Genomic DNA, 26,854 nt, shown 5'->3' on the forward strand with positions numbered 1-26,854 from the left:
TAGAAATGGGCATTTTCAGGTGAGCAGCTATTTGTTTATAACCATTCCCTGAGTGATGAAGGACAACACACTTCTCCCTCATTTGGATTGAGTGTGCTCTTTTCTATGCCATGATGATGGCTGGCTAAGGAAATTTGGTTCTACGACTCCTCACATTTGTATCCCAGTTTATCAGGAAGTCATTGATTTCAGCTGGAAAGTCCTTATACACTCCAATCAACTTAACAATGTCCAATTTAAAGGGGAAGCATGCTTCAGTTACATTGTTTCACATTCATTTCCAAGGGTGACAACAACTGTGGCACATATGTTTTTGTTAAAAATATATATTTCTTGATGAGGGCTTTGTTTTTCTTTGAATGAACTTGTTTCAGTTAAAAGTCAGATGTTTCTCATTTTTTCAGTGCAAGACGATGGTTCTTCAGCAAACAGGGATTTTTTTCTAACCCTTCTTACTAATCTTTGCAAGGGGTGCATAGTGGAGGGCACTGTATATACACATATATATTGCTCTTAAACACCACAAGGTTTGTTCCAGCCTTTTCTAAACATGGAGAAGGTTTGATATGATAAGACGTTTTCTTACTTTTCACAGTCTATGAGATGATTGCTTTGTTTAGTATGTTCACTTGCTGCTCTCCAATAGATATTGTGACAGGCGACCGGGTCCCATGCCTGGCCGGGACGGCCCTTCTGTATAAGTTCCAGGGGAGCAGCTATGGACATCTCACTACCTCCCCCGGGACGCTTGGTGGCAGCCTCCCTGGTTGATGATGGTGCCTCAGTTTCCCGCAGGGTTTCCTGGGAGATGGAGTTCTCCACAATCCTGTGGGGAGCTGGGGTGGCCGCCAGGGGGTGCTGCATGGAGCCAGGAACCCACCTGGACATCTCTGCAGCCCTACCCGGAAGTGCAGTTAGCCACAGGTGATCAAGCACCTGGAGCACTTCCGGGTGGGCTATAAAAAGGGCCAGCATCCACCACTCATGAGCCAGAATCGGGAGGAAGAGGACGAGGTTGCCTGGGAGGAGTGGTGGTGCCAAGGTGGGAGAAGAGAAAGGATTGTTGTTGTGTGGAAAGAGTGCTTTTGGGACTGTGTATTGCCTGTAGGTCACGGGGAAGACGTGCGCCCACGGGTGAAGAAGAAAATAAAAAGTCCTTGTTTTATACGTGCCTCTGTGTCCTTCTGTGCCAGGTCGGGCGCCTGTATAGCGCCCCTTCTACAATATATTGAATTAATATAAGTGTATGTATTCATTTAAAAGATCTCCTTTGTAAAAAAAAAAAAAAAAAAAAAAAAGCCAGGAACATCCTTCTCAGATATTTAGGTGCAACAAAACATACTTTTTAATCCTCAGAATAAAAATGCTATCAAGCAACCCAAAATACATGTTATCTTTCGGGTTATTGAGTGTAGATTAATGGGAAAAATGGAAAATTTCCATTTAAATTAAATCTACAACACAATTTAGTGTGCGTAAACTGAAGTGATCTAAATCCACTGTAAAAGATATACATTTTTTGGGTGGAGTATTTATTTAACTAGCAAAACCATAAGATAACTAACTTACAAAGCAGGAGGCTCAAAATGAATTGAGAAAAACTAGCAAAATAAAGTTACTAACCACACTAAAGAACACAAAACCCCAAATCCTAAATGACAAAAGTAAAACTTAACATCAGTAAAATTTAAAATCAAAAAGTCTCAATTGATAGTAAATCTTTTATCATAAGAACATTGGAGTTGAAAATTTCACACATATACGGCTGTTGGCAGGCAGGAGTCTTACATAGGACTCTCAGTTAATTGCGAGTAAGCTGACTGTTGCACCTGAGAGTTGTAATTGCCAATGCAACCTCATGCCCACAGAAAATGGGCATAGACTGGAGTAAAACATTGGGATTAATAAAGTATCTATCTATCTATCTATCTATCTATCTATCTATCTATCTATCTATCTATCTAAAACTATAAAACACATGGTAATAAAAGAGACAGGGAAAATGGAAAATACAAAGAAAAACACAAAGAGGTGCAGAATCTGATTCTGGTTTTGATTTACTTTGTTTCTTCTGTTTCGAGTTTTGTTCACCGCCTTGTACTTTGGTGATTGATCTTCCCTTTTGTGTAGTTACTTTAGCAGCAACTTGAATGTTCTTCTGGTTAGCCCTTAAAAAGGTCTTGCTTGATCTTGAACTCTCAATATTAAGATTCTTTCTGAGAGGACTTGCTTTTTTAATATTACAGATATATGCAGAGATAAAAAAAAAACTTGAGATCGGCTTAACAGTAAAATCTTAATTGACTCAAAAGAGCCTAAATATTTTGATTCTTAAGTTATCTATACCCAGAAATGCCCCTAGTCCTGAGTCCCCTGAATTAGCCATTTAAAATCTTCCTACAGGTGTGGACCTAAATTAGTTTCAGACAATTCCTCTAATTAGGCCATATTGGGACAAATGAACACACATCCTTCTAATGCTATGAGCTTCTGTGCTTACATCACTATCAAGATGACGGTATGTCCTAGTCATAACCACAATGGGTGATTTTGAACTTAACATACAGTTATATGAAAAAGTTTTGGAACCCCTCTTAATTCTTTGGATTTTTGTCTATCATTTTCTGATCTTTCAAAGTAGCAACTTCCTTTTAATATATGACATGCCTTATGGAAACAATAATATTTCAGCAGTGACATTAAGTTTATTGTATTAACAGAAAATATGCATCATAACAAAATTAGACAGGTGTATAAAATTTGGACACCCCAACAGAGATATTACATCAATACTTAGTTGAGCCTCCTTTTGCAAATATAACAGCCTCTAGACGCCTCCTCTAGCCTTTGATGAGTGTCTGGATTCTAGATGGAGGTATTTTTGACCATTCTTCCATACAAAATCTCTCCAGTTCAGTTAAATTTGATGGCTGCCGAGCACGGACAGCCTGCTTCAAATCATCCCATAGATTTTCAATGATATTCAAGTCAGGGAACTGTGACGGCCATTTCAGAACATTGTACTTCTTCCTCTGCATGAATGCCTTTGTAGATTTTGAACTGTGTTTTGGGTCATTGTCTTGTTGGAATATCCAACCCCTGCATAATTTCAACTTTGTGACTGATGCTTGAACATTATCCTGAAGAATTTGTTGATATTGGGTTGAATTCATGTGACCCTCGACTTTAACAAGGGCCCCAGTCCCTGAACTAGCCACAAAGCCCCACAGCATGATGGAACCTCCACCAAATTTGACAGCAAGTGTTTTTCTTGGAATGTGGTGTTCTTCAGCCATGCAAAGCGATTTTTGTTATGACCAAATAACTCATCGATCCAAAGCGCTTTGTCCCAAAATGAATCTGGCTTGTCTAAATGATCATTTGCATACAACAAGCGACTCTGTTTTTACACAGCCAGTTTTTCACATTTGATTTAATTTCATACAAACTTTTTCATATGACTGTATACCTAATGGAAGCAGAGCAGGAAGTTAAACATTTTTTCTATTACAAAAATCTCACCATTTTATGCATTATTTCTTAAAACAAATTAAATGTTTGATTTGAGACTAGTTCAGTAAAAAACCGCAGCGTGACTACCATAGCATTTCAGCGGACAGGTTCTTGAACTTATATATGAACTGCAGCATGTTTTATGGTGACTTTTTGTATAAGGGAAAGGTGCTATATAAATAAAATATATTATTATTATTAAGTGCTTTCTTCTCAAAGGATTCAGTAACCAAAGTATTACGGTAATGCTTAAATTTAAATATAAACATGTGAAATGACCTGTAAGATTAAAAAAAGCTAAGCTCTAAAGGTCAAATGAGTAAAATGAGTTAAAGAAATGATTACAACCAAGACATTTTAATATCCTTCAGTTGCTAATCAGGACGCATAGCCTGAAACTGGGAATGTTACTGTTACTGGGATATCTGGTCACCCTAGTAAATTATAAGGTCAGTGAAATAGTGAATTATTATAAACTGCAGACAATGGGGTTGTTAGGTTGGTTAAGTTTTTTCTTTTTATTTAATTTTAATTAGAAGCAGATAGCATTCCATTAAATTAAGTCAAACTTAACAAAGCAAAATTCATCCCCCACCCAAGAGAAAGAGAGGAGAGCCAGCATCCAGAGCTACTCTATAAAAGGAACAAGAAAGGAACAGTATCCTTTTCCCCGAAGTAGAAAACTACTCTAAAATGCTATTGATTAGATCCTGCCATGTTTCTAAAAAAGTTTTGAGCAGGTCCTCTAAGCGAGAATTAAATTTTTTCCAATTTCAAGTAGTATAAAACATCAGTTACCCACTGACTTAAAAATGGTGGGGTGGGATTCTTCCAGCTGAGAAAGATAAGTCTACGTGCCAGTAGTGTAGTAAAGGAAATTACAGTCTGTTTTTTCTTTTCCACTTTAAGCCTGTCTGGGAGTCCACCAAACACAGTTGTTAATGGATTAGGAGTGATTATGATGCCAAGGCTGTCTGATATGCATGCAAAGAGTTTTGTGTGAAATGTTATTAATTTTGTGCATGCCCAGAACATGTGGCCCAGTGAGGATAGAGCTCGACTGCAATGTTCACAGGTTGAATTTTATTCTGAAAACATTTTGGACAATTTTAAACAAAATGAATCTGCTTGATAAAAGATTTTAAGTTGAATGATTGAATGCTTTGCACATTTGGAGCTAGAGTGTATTCTGTACATGGCTGCCTTCCACTCCTTTTCTGAAATATTAAGTGACAGATCCTCTCCCAAATGTACTATGGGGTTTTTAAAAGAAAGGGACTTTAAAATATTTTTATAAATTGTAGAAATGCTATCTGAGTCTTCAAGACTGATCAGTATTTCTTCTAGAATAGAACAAGGGAGGAGGTGAGGAAAACTGGGCAGGTTCTGTTTAGCAGTTTTCATCTTGAAAGTTGTGGAAGAATTGTGTTGATGACAGGTAATTGTCCGTAGGATGCATAGACATTATCTATGTACAAGTCTCTAAGTGTTTTAATCCTGGACATTTTCCAGATATTAAATAGTGTATAAGTGTGAGGGGGTGAAAAAAGGTGGTTGACATGTAGAGGTGCAACAGATACAAGCGTACTTGTCTTAAAGTTCTTCCTATATTGGCTACTTATTCTGAAAGAATGAAGGACAACTGGATTAATAATAATAATACATTCTATTTAACAGGCGCCTTTCTTTGCAGTCAAGATCACCTTAAAATGAATTAAACCAATGAAGGTCTATACAAAACAGCAATTATAGTAGGTGAAGGCCCACAGAGTTTGCCAGCTAACAGTTCAAAGGAAGGATGTTCTGGGAGAGGTATCGGCGATAATTTTAGATCTTTGGGGTGAATTATTGCAAGACTGCCTCTCCTCCCCGAAGAATGGGATTTAAAGGTTCAGACAAATCCCGGAGAGAGTGCTTGATTTAAATTTAAATAATCACCTGGGGCCTCATGTATTAATGGCGCGTACGCACAAAAATGTTGCGTAAGGCCATTTGCCTTGGTGTAAAGCCATGCACATTTCCACACCAGCTAAATCCATGGTGTATGCAAGTTCTCCACCTGGTTTGGCAAACTGGCAGCACTTAGCGTCAAAGCAGTGCTTTTGCTCCAGTGTGGTTTCCCTTTCTTTTTTAGATCCACATCCCTGATGGCTATATCAAACACACTGAAATTAACTGCATATTGTATTAGTTTAAGGCATATGATTGTAATTAACCTGTAACAATATAAAGATCCACGGAATCGCCAAATTATTACAAATACCATAGCTGCTTTAGTGTTGTTACTCTCAAGTATTTATCCCACTGTATCTGAGTATGGAATCACAGCTCTGAAGCAGCTGATTTGAAAGAGAATTATCGGTATACAGAATCAAGCACATGCTGCCTCAGCCATGTGCACAGTCTATTGAATTGTTCCCATACGACAAAGCCTTTCCTGTACGGACCTCGCGGTTTAGAAACAATTTCATCCCAAGAGCTCTAAACGCACTCAATCAGTCCATCAAGTGATCCTTGTAGAACTGTTTGTACCTATAAGTACAATTATCTCACTGTAAACTTGTGATACAATATTGCACAACCTGAGCCACTTTATAAAACGCATATTTACATATGATGACGAAATCATTTTTAAGATGAAATGCAGCAAAATGTTTTTTACAGTATACAGATGAAATGTTAACATCATCTAAATAATCTATATTGTTAATAATTAAACATGTGAGGACACAGTGGACAGCGATAGCGACAAGCTGGCGCTCCGTTCAGCGATTGTTCCTGCCTTGCGCTGTATTCTTGCTGGGACTGGCGTGACACTGGAAGGATAGATGATAGAATAATTAAACATGTACTACGAAGATATTTCAATGTTCCTTTAAAAGTTTTGAAGAATTGGCATTCTCAGCTTACGGATGGCTTAACATCTATTACAGAGCTGATTGTGTGGCAATTGGGTACTTGGAGAAAGAAAAGGAAGGACAGGAATTGGGGGTTAGTACGTTTGACGGGATTTATGTATTGGAAGAACGTGGAAGTTGGCGTACGTATAGATTCATGCATCTGGATTTTTATGTGTCCGTTTTGTCCGTACACCATGTTTAAATGTGAATTCTATGCATGGCATTATGCATGAGGTCCCTGGTTGCTGCCAAGTCTCCGGAAGGCATAGATAGTCCATCTTGGTGTCTATAATAAAATCACCAATCAGCAGAGCTTTGTTAGAGATCAATCAAGTGTTAAATAGTTCAAACTTTAAAGTGTCTATGGACTCGTATTCCGGTGATTTTACTAGGGGAATCAGTATGTTATGATCAACACGTCATTCAGAAATACATGGATGATAGAGAATTTCAGACCAAAATGAGTTAATAGACCCACTGCTACTCCAGCTGAAACTAAAACAACGACAAAATCCTCAGTGAATGTACCCTGGATGCCGGAAAATGCTGCACTGCAGCAGGAGATCAGCAGGCAGTGCATGATTTGTCCAAAGTTGATAAAATTCACCCAGTGAATATTCTAATTTTGTAAAAGTGACTGCATTAGATAGCAGAGTAGACAGAATAATCTATGACAACCAATTAAAGTTTAGCAAAATCACCCAAGAAAATTTCATATATGTAGCAAAACTATATACCTGTCATGTATCTATTCAGCTCAATTAAAATAACATGTTAGCCAGTAGACAGTCAATGCTCAGCAACTATTGAGACGGTTTCCACCACCTATTCTTCAAAACTACATACTAGAGCAGAGAATCAGCAAGAAAGGTTCCACTTACCCACACAGATTCCAGCCAGCAGAGAACAGTTCTATGAGGGCTTGTGCTAAGGCTGAAAGAAGCAAGGAATGGGAATATATATGTGTGATATAGGTTTTTAATCCAATGCGAAGGTGAAGGCAGATCTGATGCCAAAGGCACAGAAAGAGTAAAAAAGATAAACAGAAAAAATGCACAGAGCACCGGCAAGTAGCAGCAGACAAGAACGCCAGCGTTCACTTCCTGTCATCAGTGCCTCCCATCCTTGTGATATTTACCTGTAGATATTTAAAATGATCTGCTGAAATAAATGGGAGGGTGTCCAGTCCGACATTGTGAGCAAGAGAATTCACTGGAAAAAGCACACTATTATTCAAACTGACTTTCAGTCCAGATATCTTTTAAAAATCTGATAATGTTTTTAAGGAGGCTGGCACAGAATTTTGTGGTTCAGATATATACAGTACCATATCATCTGTATACAGTATAGTGAATATTTTCTATTCAAGTTATTCTCTGAGAATCCCCTTTATCTCTGATGCATTTGAAGAGTACACAGCCAGTGGATCAATGGCAAAGGTGATAAGCGGCATCCTTGTTGAGTAGCACATTCTAGTTTTAAGTAGTCTGAAATAATGTTGTTAATGCAAACTTAGGCTTCTGGACTAGTATAAAGTAGTTTGATCCATGCACGTATGTTTGGGCTGAACCCAAAGTTGTGCAATGTATTGAATAGGTTGTCCCATTTACAGTAATCATATCACATGGTTTTTCAGCATCCAAAGATAACAAGATCTCTGGGGTGCTAGACTTATTGGGTGAATATATTATGTTAAACAAATGTTGAAGGTTAGAAGTTAAGGGTCTGCCTTTAATAAATCCAGTTTGGTCTTGTGATATTACAGAAGGCAGCATTTTCTCAATCCTTCTGGCTAGAACTTTGGAGAATATCTTAACATTAATATTCAGAAGATAGATTGGTCTAAACGATGCACATTGCAGTAAGTACTTATTTTTCTTAGGAAAGATAGTAATTAATGCGTGACAAAAGGTTTGAGGTAGAATTGTGTTGTCTTTAGCTTCAATAAATAATGCTAATAATAGAGGAGCTAACTTATTTGAATTTGTTTTTATAAAATTCCACTGGCTAGCCATCAGGGCCGGCTGCTTTCCCACTCTAAAGTGAGTTTATAGCATCTAGTATTTCTGAAAGTGTCTGAGGTTTATCCAGTTCAACAACACTAAGAGTATCTAGCTATGGTATCTGTAATGAATCAAGAAACTCATTAGACTGTGTCTTGTCTTCTTTAGACTGAGTAGAATATCAGGACTTATAGTACTCTCTGAATGTGTAGGTTACATTTTTTTATTCAATAATTTTATCTTCGTCTGTGTTGTTAATTGCTGTTATTGCATTATGGACTACGATCTTATTGGTCTTTTCTCTGTGTTCATAATAATGATGTTGTAATTTAAAGATAAACCATTCTATTTTCTTAGTAGTCAACAGGTTAAATTGAGATCGCAAAACCTGTCTTTCTTATAAAATGCCTCATTTGAAGACCTGGCGTATCCTAGATCTATTCTTGTAATTTTGCTGATTAACTGAAATGCCTTCTTGGTTTCTATTTCATATCTTTCTCACAAAAAGAAATCAATCTGTCCTCTTAAAAAACCCTTCAGAGTTTCCCAGAGTGTACCTGCTGAGGCCTCTGAGGATGCATTTGTCTCAAGAAAATAATCAATTTGCTTGGATATGAATTCTGTTCAGTTCTCATAAGCTAAAGACAGGGAGTTAAGATGCCATAGATGACATGAGTGTGTAGAATGCAATAATTTAAGCTCTATGAACAGAGGGGCGTGGTCTGAGATAACAATAGTGTCATACTTGGTTGATTTGATTGTGGGCAAAAAATGATTGTCTATGAGAAAATAATCAATTTTTGAGTAACAATAATGTATGGGTGAGGAAAACGAGCATGTTCTTAGGTGGGATTTTAAAACCTCCATTGGTCTGATAAATTATGATCCGTTACAAATTGTGTAATTATTTTTGCACTATTAGATATGATATTGCCATTTTAGCTGAGGATCTATCCAGGTCTAAATTTAAAACACAATTAAAGTCTCCAGCAATTATAATTTTGTGAGTGTTCGCATTAGGCATAGATGCAAATACATTTTGGAAGAATGCATTATCATCCATGTTAGGTGTATATAGATATTAATCAAATTCATTTTAGTATTGGGTAGATTGCTCGTCACCGTGACATATCGCCTTTCAGAATGTGATATTGCATCTGACGCTACAAATGGAATAGTTCTGTTTATTAAGATTCCCACACCCCTGGTTTTCTTTGTATGGCTAGGGTGGAAAATTTGACCGGACTACTCTCTTTGCAACTGCAATTGGTCCTTACTTAGTAAGTCGGTCTCCTGTAAAAATACTATCTTGGCATTTAAACTTATTAAGTGTGAGAGTTCTTTCATTAATCCGTGATTGAGACCCTTGACATTCCAGCTCACAAAGTTTACTATTTGGTGATAGAAATTTTGCTTCTGAACTTTTGTTGACATTTTGTAGGTTAAGGTAGCACATTGTTACATATGATAGCTTTGATGTAAATTGTCATATTATTGCTAAGTTAAACAGCCATGGAGCATATTGTTATGTTAGCAATAGCGGTTATCAGGGTAAAAGAGAAAAAAAAAGAAAGAAAGTTGCTCTCTTACAACACCCTGTGACACCCCAGGTAAGGAAGCAGTTGTGCAACTCCCAACTTGGGGTGTCAGTAGACGAGACTGAGCAACAAAGAGATGGAGCAAGAGAGACTGAGACTAAAAAAAAAATATTCAAAATCAGTTATCTGTTTTATTCCAGCAATGTCCATACTATTTTACAAAGAAATGTCTTACAAAAAAAATATTTACAAAGTCCAATGCAAAGACACTTCCCAAAAGAAAAATCAGTGCAGGTGTTATATTTACAGTGGCTTCCAAATCAAAAGTGATGAAAAGACCAAAACAGAAAAAAACTCTTCCACGTACTTCATCCAACTACAAAACTGATCATGAAGGACAGGTAAAAAAAAAAAAAAAATAATAATCAAAACATAATGAATAAACTAAGCACCTACTATATACACAAAGTACAGTATGTCACTAGACTACTCAACTAAATAAATCAGTAGCACAGATCTACACTACAGCTTGAAGACCTGGTCAAAAGACGACCTCTGGCGTTCTGACCCTGATTTTATATCCAGAGCCCTTTTTACCATCCAATCTCCCTTTACATTTCCCGCAGACTTTAAATAATCATACACGTCGGGACGTGCACCATTCCTCAGCACCTGCTCAGGTACAGTCCAGCCTATTTAAATGTTCTCTCACTTTTGCAAGTGGCAGGACTCCGAGTTGTATTGGAATTTCGATGTATATAGGCTGAACAGGACCGGAGAAAGTACAGTCCCCTGCAACGCTCCTGTGTTGCTTACCACAATGTCAGACCTGCAGTTCCCAAGATGCACATACTGAGGTCTGTCTGTAAGATAGTCCACGATCCATGCCACCAGGTATGAATCTACTCCCATCAATAAACTAAGCATATGATCTTAAACAGTTCAAATATTTAATAAAACCAAGGGTATTATTTTAAAAAAACACTGTAAATACACCATAAAAAGCAGGTTACATAATTAAAGTTTAATATGTCAATAGCTGGTTACTTTGTGGCAGCCAAAATGTACATATAATTAATCAAAGAAATATCAATATAATAATAGCTTAAATAAAGTACAAAATAAAATAAAATAAAATATGTAGTTATGGCAAAAAATGTCACATTACAAACTGTCCAGAATGCAAGCTTCAAGTAGAATCTTCTTTGCCTTGCTAGAACGCGGTGTGACTCATGGTCGTATGTTTCAAAAGAGAGTGTTGGGATCAGTCTTCTTAGCTCTTTATCTGCTTTGTCTGGAGAACTAAAAATGTAAAACTGATCTTCAATAACAACTTTCAGTTTGACAGGGTAAAAGAGGCTGTATCTGATTTCAGCTCTATGTAGGCTCTTTTTAATGCTGTAGAATGTGGTGCATTTAACAGCTATTGTGGTTGTTTTCAAATATAATCGTCTTTCTGTCTGAGAAGGGACATGAAGTTTTGTTTGGCCTGTAGTTTGTCGAAATGGACAATTAGGCTTTTCTGTTTGGATGCTTTCGAACCACATATAGATAGATAGATAGATAGATAGATAGATAGATAGATAGATAGATAGATAGATAGATAGATAGATAGATAGATAGATACTTTATTACGGTGGGCTGCTGAGATTTCAATGTCCGATTTAAAGTCCTCTCCAGTTATTTAAGAGAATAGCTCATCTATGAACTGGGATTGGACTTTCCCCTTTTTCATCTGCGGCTGAAGCCAGCTATTTCAATACGGGCCACAAACGTTTGCTTAATATCTTCAAGTTACGCAGCAAGTATTCTAATTTTACTCTCTAGCTTACTCAAATTTTGTAGTATTTTTCATCAATTTCTCATAGCATTTCGGTAAAGGTTGTAGTAAGCTTAATTCTTAAATGTATCTCCACATCTTTTATATCCTGATCTTGCTTCTCTTTTTTCTTGTTTAGGACCTTTAATATTTCTTTATTTCCATATTGTCCATCATTATATCTCACTTTATATCACTTATTTTTCCACAATCCAACACCCCATTCACTCCACCAAGGCAAGGCCCTGAGCAAGGCAATCTCCAGGCTGGTTAAGTTTAAGGCAAATACTGAGTAAATGTTTATTTTCTCTGTGCACAGTGGCTTACATGCCACAGGGTACTTCATTCATATCATCCATGCTTGCATTTTATATTTTTACACTTTTAAACATCATTTAACTTGCCTGTTACGACTTAAAGCATCTGGAGGACTGAGGTAATGGCACACTACTTCTACTTTGTTTCTGCTCAAGCCACTGGGACCACTTCATGGAGCAAAAATAACTTGCTGATGTATAGGTTTCTCTATGTGCACCCATCTTAACTTGCTGAAGAAGGATTGCTGATTTGTGTAAGCTCAGTCAGCCAATTACAGTGACAGCAACTTCCAACCCACAAATGCAGTCTGCTGGTGTTTCGTAAATTTGTATTGGGGAGCTGTTTGCACTCAGTAGCAGCTATCAGTGGTGAAAAAGAGAAAAATATACAGGTTGGTGTAACCACTGTTAAGGTAGAATTAAAATGGTAAACTAATTCATAGTTCAAGTCAGGTGGAACATTTCTCTGTTTTAAGAAATAGTAGCTTGCAAATTCGGCAGTTTTTTTTTTTTTTTTAATTAATTTTTATTGTAATCATTCCATACAAATAGATCAATTTATAACCAAACAAATTAAAGATAAATCAAAACCCCACCCCTGAGAAGGAGAGCTTAGCTAAAGGAGAATTGCTTAGGGCTTTTTAATAAGACAACAATAAGCAAAGGAAAGGGAGAAATAAATATATATGTAAGTAAGAGATGGAGAAGAGAATTAAATGCGGTAATAGTTGTTTTTCTTATTCTAAAATAATATTGATCAGATCCTGCCAGGTTTTGAAAAAATTTTGTACAGATCCTCTAACTGAGAATTTGATTTTTTCCAATTTCAAATAATATAAAACATCGGTTTCCCACTGACTTATCAGAGGAGAGTTAGGATTCTTCCAATTTAACAGAATAAGTCTGCGTGCCAAAAGTGTAGTGAATGCAATCACCATTTGCTTGTCCTCTTCCACTTCAAGTCTGTCAAGAAGAACACCGAACACAGCTGTTAATGGTTTAGGAGGGACTGTGACCCCAAGGCTGTCTGAAAGGCACTTAAAAATTTTTGTCCAAAATGATGTTAATTTGGTGCAGACCCAGAACATGTGACCCAGTGAGGCAGGAGCTTGATTGCAGCATTCGCAGGTTGGATCTTGCCCTGGAAACATTTTGTACAGTTTTAAGCAAGACAGATGAGCTCGATACATAATTTTTAGTTGAATAATTCTATGCTTTGCGCATATGGAGCTCGAGTGAATTCTCTGCTTTGCTACCTTCCACTCCTTTTCTGATATATTGATTAAAAGATCTTCTTCCCAATGTCCTCTTGGATCTTTGAAAGGTAGGGACTCTAATAGGATTTTATATAATGCGGAAATGGTGTTTAATTCCTTGGCAATGAGCAGTATTTTTCCAGCATTGTGGAGGGTGCGAGGTGGGGAAGATTAGAAATTTTGTTAAACAGAAATTGCCCAATTTGAAGATAGTGAAAGAGGGGAGCTGGGAGGTTGAATTTTGAACGTAATTGTTCAAAAGATGCAAATATGTTGTCTATATAAAGATCTCTGAGCATTTTAATCCCAAAACTTTTCCAGGTATTAAACACTGGATATGTTTGCGAGGGTTGAAAGAGGTGGTTTTCTTGCACAGGTGCTACCGATAAAAGATTTTCCATCTTAAAATGCTTTCTAATTTGGTTCCATATTCTGAGTGAGTAAAGCACAATTGGGTTATTAGTATATTTGCGATAACTTGCATTTATTGGAGAGCATAGCAGGGAGTATAAAGAAGTACTACAGGATTTTATTTCTATTGCGGACCAGGCCTGTGTATGTTCATTTATTTGTGTCCAGGTTTTTATGGCTTGTATGTTTGCTGCCCAGTAATAAAACTGAAAATTAGGTAGAGCCATGCCACCTTCTGCCTGAGGTCTTTGTAGGGTTGCTCTTCGGATACGTGGGTGTTTTGAGTTCCAAATGAATGAGGCTATTGTTGAATCTAATTGCTTAAAAAATTATTTACTGATATATATTGGAATGTTTTGAAATAAAAAAAGAAGTTTAGGAAGGATATTCATCTTAACAATGTTAATTCTTCTGGCTAGAGTGAGACGAAGGGTTGACCATCTATCCAGGTCTTGCTTAATTTTTTCCATACAGACGACAAAATTTTGTTGATAAAGAGCTTTATGTTTACTTGTGATATTTACCCCTAGGTATTTAAACTGATCTGCTATGGTAAAAGGTAGGGTGTCCAATCTGATATTATATGCTTGTGAATTCACTGGAAAGAGTATACTTTTATTCAGATTAATTTTAAGACCAGATATCTTTTGAATTCTGTTAGTGCTGTTAGAGCTGCAGGGACAGTGTTTTCTGGGTCTGATATATATAAAACCATATCATCTGCATATAGAATAATTTTCTGTTCCAGTCCTTCTCTGACAATCCCGTTTATCTGATAAGAATTTCGGCAGTGAACTGCCAGTGGTTCAATGGCGATTGCAAACAGCAGTGGTGATAAGGGACATCCTTGTCTGGTGCCACGTTCTAGCTTAAGGTAGTCTGAGCACATGTTATTAATACAAACTGAAGCTTCTGGATTGGTATACAGTAGTTTGATTCCTGCACAAATATTCGGGCCAAACCCAAATTTCTCCAATGCATTGAAAAGGTAGTTCCATTCAATCATATCAAATGCTTTTTCTGCGTCAAATGATAGTAATATCTCTGGGGTGTTTGATTGTGCTGGTGAATATGTAACATTAAACAAGCATCGGAGATTGGAAGATAGATGTCGGCCTTTAATAAATCCAGTTTGATCCTGTGATATTACCGAGGGCAGCACTTTCTAGCTAGAATTTTTGACAGTATCTTAACATCATTATTCAGGAGTGAAATTGGTCTGTATGATGCACATTGTAACAAGTCCTTATTTTGTTTAGGAAAGACGGTGATTAATGCTTGTCGAAATGTTTGAGGTTGTATTTGGTTGTCTCTAGCTTCTGTAAATGTTGCCAATAAGTGGGGAGCTAGCTGAGTGGAGAATTTCTTATAAAATTCTACGGGGTAACCATCAGGGCCTGCTGATTTCCCGCTTTGTAGTGACTTTATAGCATCTAGTAATTCTGTTAGTGTTAGAGGTTCATCCAGTTCCTCAGCACTTAAAGCATCTATTTGTGGTATCTGTGATGTATCCAGAAATGCATTAGATTGTGTGTTGTCTTCTTTGAGCTCAGTAGAATATAAGGATTTATAATAATCTCTAAATGTGTGCATTATATTTTTATGGTCTATAATTTCTTTTCCATTCTCGGCAGTTCTTTTCAATGAAAGATTTTGAAATTTTAAAACTGCAAACAGCTCAATCTGATAAAGATATCTCAATGAAAATTGAATTGTTTGAACAAATATCTTTGAAAAGTAACTGTGCTATAGACAGACAGAAAGACATGGCCTATTGCAATAGGTGCTTTGCACATTATATACCCTAAAAAGGGCTAGACAAAGCAGTATTCTTGACTAAAAAGCGCATTATAAGCCTTTTTAACATGATACACAACAATGAAAAATGACTAACATGTTTCAAATGTTATTATTTTCAAAGTTAATTTAGTATTGTTAATAGCATAGACCTTTAACAGATGGTTTATAATGAATACCTAAGTGTGACAAATGCTTTTAGGCAAATGTAATGCAAGAAAAATTAGGCAACTGCCATAATATTCATATAAAATTAGTTAATTTGAACCTCAAGTGACATATAAGTAATTATCAATACCAAGCAACAACCACCATGAATTAGCGTGAAAGTAAAGAGACGATGAAGACAGAATGGTTAACAGACTGACAGACAGGTACACACTTCATTTATTATATCAGACTTATTTTTGCTGTTTTAAAAATGGATTAAAGTAAACCTAGGAAAACTTGGAACTAATCCAGAAATCATGTGACAACATCTTTAAATAATAACACTTTTCGAAAACTTTGCCTACTTGGAAGGTGATACCAGAGGGACACCTAAAGAAAATCTTTAGGTTCATTTTCCAATTTTGCTTTATTAATCAAAAGTTTTGTTTAATGTCCATCTCATTCTGACTTTATTAAACCCTTTACTTATTTGATTAAAAGCTTAATTTAACTTCATTTGCTTCAAAGACTGTTGTCAAATCAGAAGAATAATTTTGAGCTCACATATCACTTTAAAATGGAAAATTAATATTTCAGGGCGGCATGGTGGCACAGTGGTAGCGCTGTTGCCTCATAGTTAGTAGACCCGGGTTCGCTTCCCGGGTCCACCCTGCGTGGAGTTTGCATGTTCTCCCCGTGTCTGCGTGGGTTTCCTCCTGGCGCTCCGGTTTCCTCCCACAGTCCAAAGACATGCAGGTTAGGTGGATTGGTGATTCTAAATTGGCCCTAGTGTGTGCTTGGTGTGTGGGTGTGTTTGTGTGTGTCCTGCGGTGGGTTGGCACCCTGCCCGGGATTGGTTCCCTGCCTTGTGCCCTGTGTTGGCTGGGATTGGTTCCAGCAGAAGCCCATGACCCTGTATTCGGATTCAGCGGGTTGGAAAATGGACGGAAATTAATATTTCAACATGATGCTCTTTTACACATGCATTGCTGCTCAGAAGTAAAACTAGAAATGACACTCTATTGTTGCTGTCATTCTACAGTCAATGACAAGTTACTTAAAATGTATTGAGGTTAATTCCTACATATTTGAAAAGTACTGATACAAAATGGCAAAAAGCATCATTTTTGAATAATTTTCTAAATGTTATTACTTACTGATGTACTTTCTATGGGTGACTATTTATGAAGTGGTTTCTAATTTAATTATGATGTATTTTGCATAATATATAAGCAATCTATATTTAAAAAATATATAAAAAGCCCTGTCTCAAGCATGCCCAGCTAAAGCATTGTAACATGCTGAGTTATTCATTTTTTTCTCTTTTTTGCTCCACACTCATTTTTAAAATTACAACTGTCATTTTTACGGGTCTCATGCTAAATGGGATACAAAGTTACAATTGCAGTGAAAAGAACAACATGATCTTTAAAGGATGCTTTGACTCAGGCCTGCTTTTGCTCATTAATTTTACATGTGTTTATTTCTTCTTGGTTTTTTATTATTTTGCCAGATGTTGTTAGATTCTCTTTTCATTTCTGGCTGTCATTAATGACTAATGTCTATCTTATTATACACACTCTTCAAGTATCATTGGTGGGTTTTCTGAAAGCATCAAAATGTTAAGAACAACATAAACTCCATTTTAAGAGTGGTCGTTTATTTACAAGTGTTTATCAAAACCCATTTGTTAATTGCCAAATGCTGCTTAAAGGAGGTGACTCTTTTGCTAACCTTAACAACAGACAGAGGTTGTGAGAGCACATTAAATTCATATCATGATAATTCTCTACAAAAAAGAATATTAAAATATTTATTTTATTAGATGGTTTCATAACTGAATGCAGTAATGCATTATTTATATTAAAGAACTGGTTATAGTGATGGTTGTATCAAGGTTACAAGCTTGTGAAGGCTACAACAGCAACAGGTTGTTGACTTTTATGAGTACAAGAATAATAATTTAAACTGAAACAGTGATTTATGTTCTGCCAGGATGGTTGATGGTAATGTTTGCTTGCTGCTAAAACTGAATATTGGTTATGTGTTTTTGAGAGAATGTTGTAGTTTGAACACATTCTACACATAAAGCTTAATAGTTCATTTTATCAGATGTCATGTTAACTATGCGAATTAAAATGTGGTTCCAAAATACCAAATAACTATGCAAAAGAGTAGGATTTTCCCATCAAGGCTTATGATTCCTAACAAGGGTACTGTGCCTAAGAATACTTCCTTTAAATCAGTGATGCTGTTCAAACTGGAGAATTAATGCTACAGTTGTAAGAAAACTCAGTCCACTTTTTTTTCTCAGTAAGTAATTGAAAGATATAGGATGCAAAGGGTAGAATTAATGTTGTTTCTCAGTAGTATTGAACGAAACACGAAGGTTTAGATTCACTTACAGTACTGCGAAACTGACAATAAAATTAATTTTGTTTGAAATTTCACAAGTGCAAAACTCACTAAAAAGAGTTTTTGGGGTTATACATTTTTTTATTGGTAGAAAACAAGAAAGATTGCTCGTTAATGACTCATTCACACTTCTGTGTATAGCTATGTTTTTTTCTGCCATGGTGTAAGGCAGGTAATCGTCTGCATAGCTGTCACGTCAATTCTATTGTTACTGTCATTCACATCACTGTGGAGGTGGAGGATGTTATTTAAAAATGTGAATCTGCTGCATATGTTTGACACCAAAGAGCACATTATTGTGTTTTCTCCTCCAAAAACTTATTACACATAAGGCGCTTGCTTCCCCTTCTGCCATTATTAGCTACATTATTAGCTACAAACCTTTCCTGTTTCTTGATTCCTGCAGATGAAGGCTTGCATGTTCCATGCACTGTGGAGCTGCTTTTCATTTCTGTCTTGGTTGCACCTTTAGGATTATACTCATCAAGAGTGTAATCATAATTGGCAAACTGAGTAGCTCAACCAAATTTTCAAGCATTACATGAAATTAGTTTTGTGTGTGTGTGTGCTTTTCACTTTATTTATCTGTCAGGCAAGATCTTTATTTAAATGTCAGGCAAGTACGTGCCAAATTAATGCATGAAAACGCTACCAGGTAGGAACTAAATTCCCTTTTTCTTTTGATAATGACACAAGTTTTGCTTCAAACAAAATTGTTGTGAAGGAACACAGAGGTTTCCTACATATTGTCAGAGATCCACATTAATTGAGCAATCCAGTTGTGTTTAAATGTGTGCATAACATGACCAAACTATTTCTGAGCCAAGCAAGCATCTACATTGCATTTCCATCCACCCCAGAAAAGTTGTGTGAAATAAAATCAGGATCCATGCAATCGGTGACATCCATCATGTTGCAGGAACAGTAAATTATACCTTAATTCTTATTTACTCTCAGCCTTTTGGGATCTACTTGCACCTGCTCTGAAGTGTTCTCACATATAGGCGATTTGCAAATATAAATGACTTTTTATAGATATCTTGACAAAGTGCCCTGGGTGTACCCATGATGCCTTCATCTGAGCCAGTTCTGCAGTGTGCCAAAAGACAACAAGTGAAGTGTTAGGTGGTGGACAACTACTGAGGGATTGTATTCCCTATGTCCATAACTGTTGACACATGTAGTTATCCCACTGAAGGAGCCATTGAGAAACAAAGAATGGAAGGTTGGAAATGTAGAAATTGCTGATCCAGAAGCAGTGGGTGCATAACTAGGCTGGTGTGGAGGCTAAGCAGGCCATCATATCTACTGTAACCTAAAGAAAGACTTTATTTATCGTACATCATGTTTAATCTCTGTATATTTAGCAAATAAACCTTGTGCAGAGTCCAAAAATATAGAAATGAATCTATCTATCTAAAATGCAAAGTTAACTCACATTCCCTCACTCATCAATAAAGACACTATTTCCCATTCAGTTAAAAAGCTGGAATTTGACAGGATTGTACACCTTGGTCAGTAGGTATCTGCTAAGGGAGGACATTTCAATATATCAACATTTAGGAGAAAATAGAAAAACTAAATACCCTCAAATCTCTAAAATGCTTTGACAGATTTGATGGAAATTTGATGACATTATACAAAAGAGAAAATTAGCCGACCCTGTTTTCTTTTGTTGATAATAAAGCTGTAGTGACTGGGCTATTCTAAGATGCTGCATCCTCATTTTCATTTCATCGTGTCAGTTTAAATGCTGCTGTAGTTTATGTGTTATTCCTTTTTTTCTACACCCCCCCCCCCCCTCAAAAAAAACCTAAAAACTCTGAAACCCAAATGCCTGTTTATAGTAAGTTTTGCTATTACAAAACTGTGTGTGTGAAACGTAACATTTTCTGAAGGAAACTCTGCTGTCTTGCACATCATTACTATTGTGATGTTATATTTAACATCATCTACAAAGTTAGATTCAGGCAGCTGGATGGTGGCAACTTGATGCAGTAGGCCAAGCGTGCACTGCAATAAAACTAAAAAGTGAACTGATCACAGAAATGTTTTTTAATCGGTGGTTCCATTTTTGAAAAAGTCAATACTGTTGTACACCTATGTGTTATTATTACATTCACAATACAAACAAAGATAAAAAAAACACAGAGGAAATAAAGTCCCTTAAAATGAACTCATTTATATTAGCCCCTGGTAAAAGAAAAAAAAAACATTGTATACAGAAAAGTATTAATTTAGCTACATAGTACTTCTGATACATCCAGTTAACTGAGGCCCATTGTCTTAGAAAACTGGGTAACATGGCTAGTATTTAATATTTATTTATTTATACAGTGGAACCTCGGTTCACGACCATAATTCATTCCAAACCGTAAACCGATTTGGTCGTGAACCGAAGCAATTTCCCCCATAGGAATGTATGTAAATACAATTAATCCATTCCAGACTGTACGAACTGTATGTAAATATATTTTTTTAAAGATTTTTAAGCACAAATATAGTTAATTACACCATAGAATGCACAGTGTAATAGTAAACTAATGTAAAAACATTGAATAACACTGACACAAACACCCAGGCTCCCTGCTCAGCTGCATGCGCAGGCTCTCTCTCTCAGCAGCACGCGAGCCCCCCCCCCCCAGCCCCCCTCTCTCTCTCTCTCTCTCTCTCTCTCTCTCTCTCAGCAGCACGTGAGCCCCCTCCCCCTCTGTCTCTCAGAAGCACGGGAGCCCTCTCTTTCTGTGTAACATTGCAGCAGTTCGCGCTATAGCCTTACAATTCGATCGTTGTATATACACTTTTTTTTTAAATGAGTTTTAAGCACAGGGGGGAAAAAAAGGAACATTTGAGCAAATCCAAACTTTATTTAAAAGCCAACCAAGACAGTAACATTGCAGGAGTTCACGCTAATAGCATTACAGCCCGATTGCTGTAAACACTCTTTTTAAATGAGTTTTAAGCACAGGGGGAAAAAAAGGAACATTTGAACAAATCCGAATTTTATTTAAAAGTCAACCAAGACAGTAACATTGCAGGAGTTCACACTAATAGCATTAGAACCCGATCGCTGTAAACACTCTTTTTAAATGAGTTTTAAGCACATGGAAAAAAATAAACATTTGAAAAAAAGAGAAAAGTAACATTGCAACACTTTCTTCTCACCACACTTCACTTGCTTAGAAGCCATGGTTAACTGCAAAAGCACACGAAATACTGTAGAGCACAAAGAGTTCACGGGTAAAGCACATACGTCTGACTGAGAACTATGAACAGGAAGAGGTTGAACACGTGCTTAAATACAGTAATCGGCGCACACGAACCGGAAGGGAAATGAAAAAGAGCACAAAGAGTTCACAGCGAAAGCACACACTGTGACCGAGAACAATGCAAAAGGTGCAGAAATCAACGGCGCACACAAACCGAAAGGGAAACTAGCTTGTTCGTATACCGAGTGTGTGGTCGTGAACCGAGGCAAAAGTTTGGTGAACGTTTTGGTCATAAACCGAGTTGTACATGTACCGAGACGTTCGTGAACCGAGGTTCCACTGTACAGAAAACTGTACAAGAGGAGTGTGATACTGACACGTTCATCATAACTCAGCTTGTTCAGAGTGAACTGTTTTTGGCACCACTATCGAGACTGGTTATATCATGGGTCAGACAAAGCTAACTGTTTAAATCCAGAGCTGTGTATTGTGCCTTTCACGTTCCCTCAGGAGCTCACATTTTAATTGAAACTACTCCCTCTTTAATTTCGGCCTCCCCTTTCAAATACTATTAAGTCTTAAGTATGATTCAGATATAAGCCCCGCAGAGTAGCTCCTCTCAATCTTGAGAAACAGAGGCTGTACCCTAAGATCCCAATGTATTTTTCCTTATCCGATCATGGACAGTTAACTCAACAACCTCATTTTGGCTGTGTGTACTCATGATTTCTTTTTGGCCAGTACCCAGATCTCATTTCCTGTTATGTTATAGCCAGGATTTGTTATGTTATATTCATCTTTCTTTTTAATTGATACAGTATTTCTGTTATTTTTATATTATTGTTGATGCGTTTTCTGTTTTTGTGCCATTTTTATTTATATTGCTTTATGTAAATATTTTTAATTATACGTTGTGTACATGGCCTTTTAAATTGCACTCCTTGTTTTCTGTTTGTGGAAACCTCAGGAGATGGGGCCACCATTATATAGTACTGAGGGGCCACTATCAGCCTATATATTTCAGGCTGGGGAGTGACATTGAGATTAGAAAATAAGATCATTATCGTGAGTATTATTTTTGTGATTTTACTACTTCACTTACTATCTTTAGGTGTTGTCTCTGGATTACAGATTAGACTTGTTTGTTCTGTATTGCCTTTTTTCATTTGTTGTTGATATAAAATAAGCTTCCTTTTTGAATGTATTTTATATTTTTTTTCAGCAAAGGCTTTCCTCTCCCTTGAAGGGAGTTTATTTACAGTATATCAGGGCCATTTTAAGGAATACTCTACATAAAAGTGATATTTGTCGTACATTATTTCATATAGTTTGCAGTGGTGGGTGAGAAAAACTTTTAATCTCATGTTTTCATGGACATAATAACATTTATGATTGAATGGGACACAATAGTGACTAATGCTGGACAACAGCAAACAATGAGAAAACTGTCCATGGAATAAAAGAAAAAAAACTAATGTTGTGTTACATAATCCACATATTAGTTATCCTGTGATACATTCAAAACGTACAAAATGCATGTTTTTATACTAAAATATTGTTAAATAGTTACTTTCTGAATGAACAGAGCATAAGCAATAAACAAAGCCTAATGGGAACAACTTTTGAATTAAGGCAGGACTCTTGACCAGTCAATGAAGGGTAGAGGCGGGTCTTCCATCAGAAACATTTTTATGCCCTATCTCCACAAAATCATGAGATTAAACATTTTTCTTGCCATCACTACAAATTTCATGAGGTAAGTAACATATAAAAAAATGCCATTTTTGGGTGGAGTATTCCTTATTTTTTAAACTGTTAAGCCTGAGCCCCATTTTGGATCTTAACAGGTCAGGCTGTCTAGGGTAAAACCTGCTTTTGGATTTCTAACCAGGTGAATACTGGTTTGGTTTAGGATATTTTGTGCCCTGCACCCCTTTATGTCACTTTGTGTACAGTATATTACGATAGAAACTACTGTAATACCTTTCTTTTCTGACTGCTGTGGCTAACATTAAATTGAAGTGTTGCTAATGCATGTGTTTGTCTGTCAGAGAAAAAAAATAGTGGACAGGTTAAAGTGGCTAACCGGAAAAGTATCAAAAGGTAGACAAGAATCTAAACCAGACAAAAGATCTGGCAACAAAATGGAAGGGTAAGGCAAATAAGCTAAACTCGTAAAGAAGAAAAAAAAAAGCACGGTTAAATACAGAAATCAAACATGAGAAAGTTTAGCACAAAAGGCTTCTTTACATTGCCATATAGTTGGACAGTGAGTGCGTCACTGGAAGCTATTTATACTATTGTGGAACTGTAGGAGAGTGACCTTAGCAAACCCCTACCAACCGGCTTCCAAAACGGCGACATAAAATTATATAAAATGGCATTGCTATATTTTGCCAAGACCAAGGTAAAATAATTAATAATTTTAAAAATACATTATGTACATTTGAAATTCTTAACATGAAAAAATCATGACAACAAATAACATTATTACAAGGTCAACCTTGTTTAAGGAAAATTGTATCCTTCTTTGGGAAAATTAAAAGTAAATGTGATTCATGACAGTGTGGTTCATATTCTTTACTCATAATCAAAATATGCAAAATTGCCTTTTATCACACATCACAATGAGAACAAAGTGCCATATTCAAATGAAACCACTGGGCAGTATACAATATGTTATCATGCAACAATGAAACAAGTCATAAATTCAGTAGAAGGTGCTCTAAACTTGAATTTTAAAGTTTCTGTCACTTATTTATTTAGTGTTCAGTTATCTTTCTTTATCATTTTACCAAAAATAATCTGATTACTCCCTCTTTCGCTGATATGAAATGACATTAGCAATTTACATTTTCTTAAGCTCATTTAAAAACAGCCAACAATGCGCCTGTCAACCTGCTTCTTGTCAGTCTCTAGCAATCTTCAATAATGATATCCTATTTAAAATGTTGCTGTAAATTGTCTCATTTGTATGACAAAAGGACTTCATTGTCATTGGATTTATCGATTAATTAATATTCTTTATTGTTTATGAAGCACTCCAGGTAGGTTAAATTAAACAAACGATGTTTGTACTTAATTCTTATTGAAAATTATGTTAGTGGATGGAGGTACTCAAAAAGGGCTGTGATTAGTTATATAGTTATATATATAGTTATATTTGTAGCTGTCAATTATTTAAAAATTCTTATTCAGAAATTATTGCTAAACATTGGAAGCTACCATGTTGCTGTTCGTTTGTCTGACCAGGATTTTAAATCATCTGTAGCTCACAAACTGTTTGACCTATTGACCTGAAATTTGGTACATATATAATACGTGATGTCTACTATCCGCTTTCGGGGTGATGATTAACCTCCAAGGTCAAAGGTCAACCCAGGAAGGTGAAGGTCAAAAATCAAATAACCTGTAGCCTGAAATTTTGTACACATAGTGCAGAGTTTCAGCGTAGTCTAACAGCTTTATATTAAAAGCGAAGAATTTTGGAATTATTACTATTTTTATTTTATTGTAGAATCAACTTTTGGCAGCGGCCAGCAGGGCGCATGCATACGAGCGCCATTCTCATTCCCTACCTCCTTTGCCGTCACTTCCCCTACATCTTCATATCTAAAATCATTCTTGAGAGAAATTGAAGACTTAACTGCCAGCTTAAGTGAAAAATTAAGGAAAACTTACTAAGTAATTGCAACACAAACACTGACTTAATCAGTTTTAACGTGATAAGATGCCAACGAAAGAAGAGAAGAAGTGGGCCGCTAGGGTGGAGAAAAGAAGATCTGCTCAGGAAGCAGCAAGCACATCAACCTCTGAGCAAACAAATGCTAACCGTACAAAGAGAGTATGAAAACTGTAAATGCTAAGTCAAGTGTATTCACTGCACGTTATTGTGCAGTCCACCATTACTGGTAGTCAAATAATCCCAAATCAAATCAAATTTCTCAAATACTATCATACAATGTATAGTCAAATGTTTAGTTGCTAAACTCCAAGACTGCATTAGAAAGAAGAATATAAAAAGACATTAAATACACAACTCTGTAAATATCAATAAATATGTATATATACAATGGCAGCAATCATGTGCATTATATTAATAAAAACATATACATATAAAAATATTGGAATCAGATTCACTTTTATTCACCCATACTTAATTTATAGGAATTTAACTTGGATAATTTTGTGCCTGCTTATAACATAAAGCACACAGTATTACATACAAATAACATAAATTAAATAACATACATTATAAAAAGTTGCAGAATAGTACAATTACAAAAGAGATGTGCAACTTGCAAGTAAAAGCATGTGTCTATGCACATGTACATATACTGTACACACACCCATACATACATGCACACCTTCGTACAGTATATATAAGAACACATGAATAAATATGGAAGACAGACTGAATTACTGGTGCAAGGGCAATGGCTCTGGGTAAGAAACTGTTTAGATGCTTGTGAGTTTTAATTTTGAATTGATCTAAAGCATTTTACAAATGGAAGTTCTTGGAACAAGTGATGACCTGGCTCAGATGAGTAAGAGATGATCATTTTTGCATAGTCTATAATACTGTACTAAATGCATACAGGTCTGCAACACATAGAACAGCACAGCCAATTACTCATATTTTCTCAACAGACCTCACAACAAAATGTAAATTATTTTTGGAGCAGACCATTTCTGAACCAAACCAAACAACAATGGAGAATATGATCACACTTTCTGTTATGGCTTTGCAGAACTGTATTAGGTTGTGCTGGGAAATATTTAATTTCTTAATTGGTATAAAAAGAACATCCATTGCTGAGCCTTCTTAGTGATGTGAGTGATGTTCACATCCAAGAGTGTTTAATTTTCAAGCTATCTTAAAAGATTACACCATTCAGATTGTTGGAACATTAATTTCTGGTTGGGGGGGGGGGGGGGGGTGTAACTGTTGTATAAGTATACATACAAGTGTTCTTAAATAACATGACATATAAGAATCCAGAAAAAGAAAAGTAAATGTGTTAGAAGTGAAAAAGTATGAAAGCGTGCAAAGGATAAAACAAATGTTATGGCAAAGTTCAGCCACTGTAAGTGTTTAGCTTAAGTGTTTTGAGACTTTATCTTTCACAAAAGAACATCAGGTTGCCCTAGACACTATCCTCATTTAGAATGTGAATGGACTCAGTGAGTACACTTAGTCTGCATCCTGGGAGAAAAGATAATATTTGTAATGAACTAAGATGAAAGTGAAAGATTTTGTGGGGGGATTTTTCTTAACTGTCACTTTTTCAGTGGATTAGAAAATGATTGGATCGATAATCCTTTAGTTTAGTTGTACCACTTTCTGAATTATTTCTCTAGCAAATTTGGGCAGAAAGTAACACTATAAATCAGTAGTCTATTTTAATTGGTGTGTATCCTTGAAAAAAAAAAAACTTTCTACTTTGAGAATGTTTCATGGGATTATCATTATATCCGTAGAGACTCTTTCTCCCAAAGTGCATGGTTATGATTCTGGTAAGCCAG

The sequence above is a fragment of the Erpetoichthys calabaricus genome, chromosome 8 (assembly GCF_900747795.2).
Source record: "Erpetoichthys calabaricus chromosome 8, fErpCal1.3, whole genome shotgun sequence".
Classification (NCBI taxonomy): Eukaryota; Metazoa; Chordata; class Cladistia; order Polypteriformes; family Polypteridae; genus Erpetoichthys; species Erpetoichthys calabaricus.